Below are 7,948 nucleotides of genomic sequence, written 5' to 3' on the forward strand. Positions count from 1 at the left end.
CCCAACTCCTCATCACAGCTAGTCCATGCACTCATCATTGGGGGACCTGTGCACAAGTTTGCCTGGTCTGGCTCTGCTTGGCTTCACCCCACCCTCTGAGACAGAGTGCAGGATCCATGGTCCTGGGGATTCCATAACTCAATCCACCACCTGGGGCACCTAAGCATTTATCCTGGGGGACAGAGGCTGGGCACAAACAACATATGACTACCACCTCAAGTATCTGCAGGTGCTTGCTTCTACCTGCAAGCACCACCTAGTGGCCTGGAAGCCAGCCTGCATGGCCCAGAAGCCAGCCTGCATGGCCCAGAAGCCAGCCTGCATGGCCCAGAAGCCAGCCTGCATGGCCCATTGCAACAACTGCCAACACAAAAGCACAGCACTTGGGAATCAGAAGAGCATCTCACCACTACTGCTACCACCATTGCCCACATCATATGGCTGCCCAGGAACCCAAGAGCCTACTCACCCAACCAGTCCACCACTACCACAACCAGCATTGAGAAAGGCACCCGGAGCCCAAAAATCAGCCTGCTTGGAACCACCAACACAAGTGTCAGAATACACTGCCACAGAGCACAAGGATAGACATGCTTAGCCCCACTGAAAGCTAAAGACAGACCAATCTGGCATTCCAGACCCTAGCACAAGTTCACCACAGCCTCCACCAATAACCACACCCTAACACACCAAGGAAACCACAGATACCACTGATGCTATTTATAGCCAATGAAATTATAGTAGTCTTCCCTACTCCATGCACCCAAAAGCAAAGCCAAAGGGTCCTACCCAACCAACATCATATTCACATATTCAGGAAAAAGCCCCCCCAGTGAAGGAAAATTCAAAAATAAAGAGAAGCAAATGCTGTAAAGACATAAGAAACATGAAAAAGCAATATGACACCCTCAAAGGAACACAATAATTCTCCAGCAATAGATCCTAACCAAAAAGCAATCCTCAAAATGCCAGATAAAGAATGCAAAATATTTATTTTTAAAAGTTCAGTGATGCAAGAGAAATATGAAAAGCAATACAAAGAGCCCAAAAATCAATTCAGGAAATAAGTGAAAAATTTATCAAAGAGATAAATATCTTTTTGAAAAAAAACAGACATTCTGGAACTGAAAAAGTCATCAAAGCAAGAACAAAATACAATCGAAAGTTTCAAAAATAGACTAGGCCAAGCAGAATAGAGAATTTCAGAACTTGAAGACAAATATTTTGAAATAATCTAGTCAGGCAAAAAATAAAGAAAAAAGATTTTTTAAAAAATGAACAAAGCCTTTGAGATACTTGGGACTACAAAAAGCAACTGAATGTATTAATTGTCAGTATCCCTGAGGGTAAAGAGAAATTGAAAGGCTTAGAAAACCTACTTAACAAAGTAATAAATGAAAACTTCACAATTCTAGGAAGAGATTTAAATATCCACATGTAGGAGGCTCAATGATCCCCAGAAAATACAATGCAAAAAGTACTTCACCGTGGCCTATTGCAATTCAGGCTGTCTAAAGTCAAAGTGACAGTACAAATTCTAAAGTCAGCAAGAGAAAAACATTTTATCATCTACAAAGGAAACCCTCTATCTGACTAAAAGCTAATTTCTCAGCAGAAACTTTACAGACCAGGAGAAAATGGGATGATATATTCAAAGCACTAAAAGAAAAACACTGTTAGCCAAGGATACTATGTCCAGAAAATTTATCTTTCATAAATAAAGGAAAAATAGTCTTTCCCAGACAAGCAAAAGCCAAGGAAGTTCATCACCTCTAGAGCAGCCCTCCAATAAATGCTTAAGAAAGTTCTATACTCAGAAGCAAAAGATTAATAGCTACCATCATGAAAACACTCAAAAATATAAAAGCCATTGATAGAGCAAGCAAACAAGGAAGAGGAAATTAGCAAATGTTACCACTGTAGAATACCAACAAACTACAATAGTAAACAATAACAGAGAAATAAAGGGGAAAAATATAATACATATAATTACCAGAAATCAAGTAACAAAATAACAGGAATAAGCCCTGATATATCAGTAATAGCCCTGAATATAAACAAATTAAACTTTCCACTTAAAAAAAATATAGACTTGGTGAATGGATTTTTTAAAATGACTCAAGTATAGGCTGCCTACAAGAAACTCATCTCATCTGTAAAAACATGTACAGGCTGAAAGTAAAGGCATGGAAAAAGAAGCTACATGCAAACAGAAACCAAAATTAGGCAGAGTAGTTACATCAGATAAAAGAGACTTTAAATCAAAAACAGTAAAAAGAGACAAAGAATCTCATTATATATTGATAAAAGGATCTATTCAGTAAGAAGGTATAAAAATTCTAAACATATGTACCCAAAACTGAAGCACCCATATATATAAAGCAAATATTATTAGATTTAAAAGAAAAGACAGGCTCCAATACAACAATAGATAGGAATTTCAACACCCCATTCTCAGCATAAGACAGTTCATCTAGACAGAAAATTAACAGAGAAATATTGAATTTAAACTGCACATTAGACCAGAAGGACCTAAAAATCATTTACAGAACATTTCATCCAGTGGCTGCATAATACACATTTTTCTCATCAGCACATGAAACATTCTCCAGGTTAGACCATATGTTAGAACACAAAACAAGTCTCAACAAATTTCAAAAAATTGAAATCAGACCACAATGAAATAAAGCTAGATATCAATAGCAAAGAGAACTCTGGAAATGATACAAATACATGAAAATTAAACAACATGCTCCTGAATGACTGAATGAAAGAAATAAGGAGCAAATAAAAAAATTCTTGAAACAAACAAAAATCAAAACCCAATATGCCAAAACCTACAGGATACAGCAAAAGAGTGCTAAAAGGGAAGTTTGTAGCAATAAATGCCTACACCAAAAAAAAAAAAAAAAAAATAGAAAGACTCCAAATAAAGAACCTATTGATGCATCTCAAGGAACTGGAAAACAAGAACAAACCAAACCCTTGGTAGAAGGAAAAAAAGAAAAATCAGAGCAGAACTAAACTAAATAGAGACCAAAAATATATATATATACACACAAGGGATCAGTGAAACAAAAAGTTGGTTTTTTGAAAAGATAAACAAAATCAATAAACTACTTGATATGCTAACCAGGAAAAAATGAGAGAAAACCCAATAAAATCAGAAATGAGAAAGGAGGCATGATAAATGATACCACAGAAATACAAAAGATCATCAGAGACTATTATGAACAACCATACATTCACCAACTAGAAAACCTAGAGGAAATTAATAAATTCCTGGAAGCATGCAACCTCCCAATATTGAACCAGGAAGCAACAGAAGACCTGAACAGTCCATTAATGCACAGAAACATTAAATCCACAACAAAAAAATCTCTCAACTAAGAAAAGCCCAGGACCAGATATAGTCACAGTAAAATTCTATCAAACATACAAAGAAGAATTAATCTCAATCCTTCTGAAACTGTTCCAAAAAACTGAGGAGGTGGGAATTCTTTCTAACTCATTCTACAAGGCCAGTATAACCCTGATACCAAAACCAGACAAGCACACAACAGAACAAAGAAAACTACAGACCAATATCCCTGATGAACATAGGCACAAAAATTAAAAAAAAAAAACTAGCAAATTAAATCCAATGACACATCAGAAAGATAGTATACCACACTCAACTGGGTTTTATACCGGGAATACAAAGATGGTTCAACATACACAAATCAATAAATGTGATACATTACATAAACAGAATTAAGGACAAAAACCATATGATCATCTCAATAGATGCAGGAAAAGCATTTCACAAAATCCAGTATCCCTTCATGAAAAAAACCCTCAACAAAGTAGTCATAGAAGAAATCTACCTCAAAATAACAAAGGCCATATACAACAAACCCACAGCCAACATCATACTGAATGAAGAAAAGTTGAAAGCCTTTCCCATAAAAACTGGAACAAGACAAGGATGCCCACTTTCACCACCCTATTCAACACAGTACTGATAGTACTGGCCAGAGTAATTAGGCAAGAGAAAGAAATAAAAGACACCCACATTGGAAGAGAGGAACTCAAATTGTCTCTGTGTAATTTGGAAAACCTAAAAACACCACCAAAAACCCTTAGTTTGATAAATGAATCTAGTAAAGTTGTGAGATACAAAAACAATGTCCAAAAATCAATAGCATTTCTATACACCAATAACAATCTAGCTGAGAATCAAAAGGCAATCACATTTACAATAACTATAAAAATATAAAATACCGGGGGCGAGGTTCTGGCTGGTTGTGCCGTTGCGAGCTGCAGCGGCGATCGCTGCGGCAGGCCCAGAAGTGTATCCTGACTCGTAAATTGACGAAGCCACTGGTGCTGCAAGTGTTCTTTTGGGATAGTGTCTGGAATCCGGTGCAAGTCGAATCACTGTTCAAATAAGGTGTAATTGAAAAGCGATCCTCTCTTCAGAGCTGTCAAAAACAAATCCAAGTCTGGATCTCGCTCTCCTCGCTCAGGATCTGCATCAAGATCTCGTTCTCGTTCATGTTCGAAGTCTCGGTCCCTAAGGCCATCTGTCTCTGGTTCAAGGAAGTGCAGGCTGAGTTCTAGGTCTCGTTCCAGATTATATTCTCCAGCTCATAACAGAGAAAGAAACCACCCAAGAGTATAACAGAATCGGGATTTCCGAGGTCACAACAAAGGCTATATAGAAGGCCCTATTTCCGTGGGCTCAACAGAGGCTTTTATCCATGGGGCCAGTATAACCGAGGAGGCTATGGAAACTACCGCTCAAATTGGCAGAATTGCCAGCAAGCATACAGGCCGTTCAAGATCCCGGTCCCCAGCGAGAAGGTCCCCTTCACCAAGGTCCAGGAGCCATTCTAGAAACTCTGATAAGTCGTCTTCTGACCAGTCAAGGCGCTCCTCATCCTCCCGTTCTTCCTCCAACCATAGCCGAGTTGAATCTTCTAAGCGCAAGTCTGCAAAGGAGAAAAGTCCTCTTCCAAGGATAGCCGGCCATCTCAGGCTACCGGGGATAACCAGGGAGATGAGGCCAGGGAGCAGACATTCTCTGGAGGCACCTCTCAAGATACAAAAGCATCTGAGAGCTCGAAGCCATGGCCAGATGCCACCTACGGCACTGGTTCTGCATCAGGGGCCTCAGCGGTTTCTGAGCTGAGTCCTCGGGAGCAAAGCTCAGCTCTCAAAAGCCCCCTCCAGTCTGTGGTGGTGAGGCAGCGGTCACTCCTTCCTAGCCCCGTGCCAAAACCTAGTCCTCCACTTTCCAGTACATCCCAGATGAGCTCAACTCTGCCAAGCGGTGCTGAGTATCAGCCTGGGACACACCAAGTTCAGTTCGACCATGGTTCTTTGGTCCCTGAGTCCACCCAAAAACAGCCCTGTGGGTAAGAATTTACCATCCATTGGCTCCACATATGTCTCATCTCAGAAGGAGGAGAGTGCTGCTCCAGGAGGAGCAGCCTGTACAAAGAGGTATCTAGAAGAGCAGGAGACAGAGAATAGAAAAGATAAGGAACGGAAACAAACAAATACAGATAAAGAAAAAATAAAAGAGAAAGGGAGCTTCTCTGACACAGACTTGGGTGATGGAAAAATGAAATCTGATTCTTTTGCTCCCAAAACTGATTCTGAGAAGCCTTTTCGGGGCAGTCAGTCTCCCAAAAGGTATAAGCTCCGAAATGACTTTGAGAAGAAGATGGCTGACTTCCACAAGGAAGAGATGGATGATCAAGATAAGGACAAAGCTAAGGGAAGGAAGGAATCTGAGTTTGATGATGAACCCAAAATACGTCTAAAGTCATAGATGCAAACGAAAACCAGGAGGAGGAGAAGTCAGGCAAATGGGAGGGCCTGGTATATGCACCTCCAGAGAAGGAAAAGCAGAGGAAAACAGAGGAGCTGGAGGAGGAGTCTTTCCCAGAGAGATCCAAAAAGGAGGATCGGGGCAAGAGAACCAAAGGTGGGCACAAGGGCTTTGTGCCTGAGAAGAATTTCTGAGTGACTGCTTACAAAGCAGTCCAGGAGAAAAGCTCATCGCCTCCCCCAAGAAAGACTTCTGAGAGCCGAGACAAGCTGGAAGTGAAAGGAGACTTTTCCACAGGGAAGTCTTCCTTTTCCATTACTGGACAGACACAGGGCAATGTCCGGATGGACTCTTTTGATGAGGACTTTGCACGACCCAATGGCTTATTGGCTCAGGAACGCAAGCTTTGCCGAGATCTAGTCCATAGCAACAAAAAGGAACGGGAGTTTTGTTCCATTTTCCAGCACATACAGTCAGCTCAGTCTCAGGGTAGCCCCTCAGAACTGTTTGCCCAACATATAGTGACCATTATTCACCATGTTAAAGAGCATCACTTTGGGTCCTCAGGAATGACATTACATGAACGCTTTACTAAATACTAAAGAGACGAACTGAGCAGGAGGCAGCCAAAAACAAGAAAAGCCCAGAGATACACAGAAGAATAGACGTTTCCCCAAGTACCTGGCTACAACGCTGAGGAAAAATACAAAGATGATCCTGTTGATCTCAGCCTTGATATTGAACGTCGTAAGAGATTTTTTTTTCCGACAGAGTCACACTCTGTCGTCCAAGCTGGAATGCTGTGGCATGATCTTGGCCCACTGCAACCTCTGCCTCACAGGTTCAAGTGATTCTTGTGCCTCAGCCTCCCAAGTAGCTGGGATTACAGGCATGTGCCACCACCCCCAGCTAATTTTTGTATTTCATGTTGGCCAGGATGGTCTCAATCTCCTGACCTAGTGATCCACCCACCTCTGCCTCCCAAATTGCTGGGATTACAGGCATGAGCCACCATGCCCAGCCAGGAGAGAGATCTTAAATTAGGTAAATCGAGAGGATCAGTGGATTCCTGAGACTCCAGGCCCTCGAGGAAAAGGTCAGCTGAGAAAACAGAGAAAACTCATAAAGGATCAAAGAAGCAGAAGAAGCACCAGAGATCGAGAGACAGGTCCAGATCCTCCTCTTCCTCCCAGTCATCTCACTCCTACAAAGCAGAAGAGTACACGGAAGAGACAGAGGAAAGAGAGAAAAGCACCATGGGCTTTGAGAAATCGAGACTGGGGACCAAAGGCTTGGTGGGTCCAAGTGAAAGAGGAGGTGGCAGAGCTCGAGGAACCTTTCCATTTTGAGCCGGAGGAAGAGGCTGGGGCAGAGGCAACCACTCTGGGAACAATAAAAACAACAGCAACGATTTTCAAAAAAGAAACCAGAAAGAGGAGTGGGACCCAGAGTACACACCCAAAGCAAGAAGCATTACTTGCATGATGACTATGAAGGTGAAGGCAGTGACAAGTGGGTGAGCCGGGGCCAGGCGGAGGAGCCTTTCCTCTGGGTCAGGTCTGGTTCATGTTCCAGAAATCAAGTACCAGACCTAAGCTGGCCCATGACAAATTCAGTGGGGAGGAAGGGGAGATTGAAGACAAGAGGGGGACAGAGAACTGAGAAGAGAAGGACAATTTATAGCCCACAACCAAGTAGGGGCCACTCTTGATGGGATTCCTTGCCCAGGGGAGAGAGGTGCTGGGAAGATGGCTGCGAGGAGCTAAACAGAGGAACCTCAAGAAGCTGCTGAAAATCCTACCCCACCCCTCACTGGCCATGCAGATTGTACTACCATGGAAGTAATCCTTGGCACTGCCTCCCACTGGACAGAGGAGGTTGGCTGTGGAGCCCAGGGATCAGGCCCAGCTCTTGAGCAGAACACAACTCATTAGGCTTTAGCTGTTTTTCTCATTTGTTGTTGGTGTGTGGCATTGGGGCAGGGGTAGGGTGGGACAGCGATGCTTGAATTTTTGTTTCCTATCAGAAACCAGCAGTTTTGTTCTGAATTTCATTTCATTTGGAGCTAAGAAGACTAATTTGATGATTTCCAATCTCTTCTCCCCATCCTGATTTTAAAAGCCCTTCTTT

The 7,948-nt window shown here is 42.2% G+C and overlaps 1 pseudogene; it reads left to right on the plus strand.

Annotated features, from left to right (window-relative positions):
* Window positions 1–280: 280 nt before the first annotated feature.
* LOC101148757 (thyroid hormone receptor-associated protein 3-like) lies at window positions 281–7,516 on the plus strand (annotated as a pseudogene).
* Window positions 7,517–7,948: the final 432 nt, after the last annotated feature.

This window comes from Gorilla gorilla, chromosome 2 (assembly GCF_029281585.2).
Source record: "Gorilla gorilla gorilla isolate KB3781 chromosome 2, NHGRI_mGorGor1-v2.1_pri, whole genome shotgun sequence".
NCBI classification, from domain to species: Eukaryota; Metazoa; Chordata; class Mammalia; order Primates; family Hominidae; genus Gorilla; species Gorilla gorilla.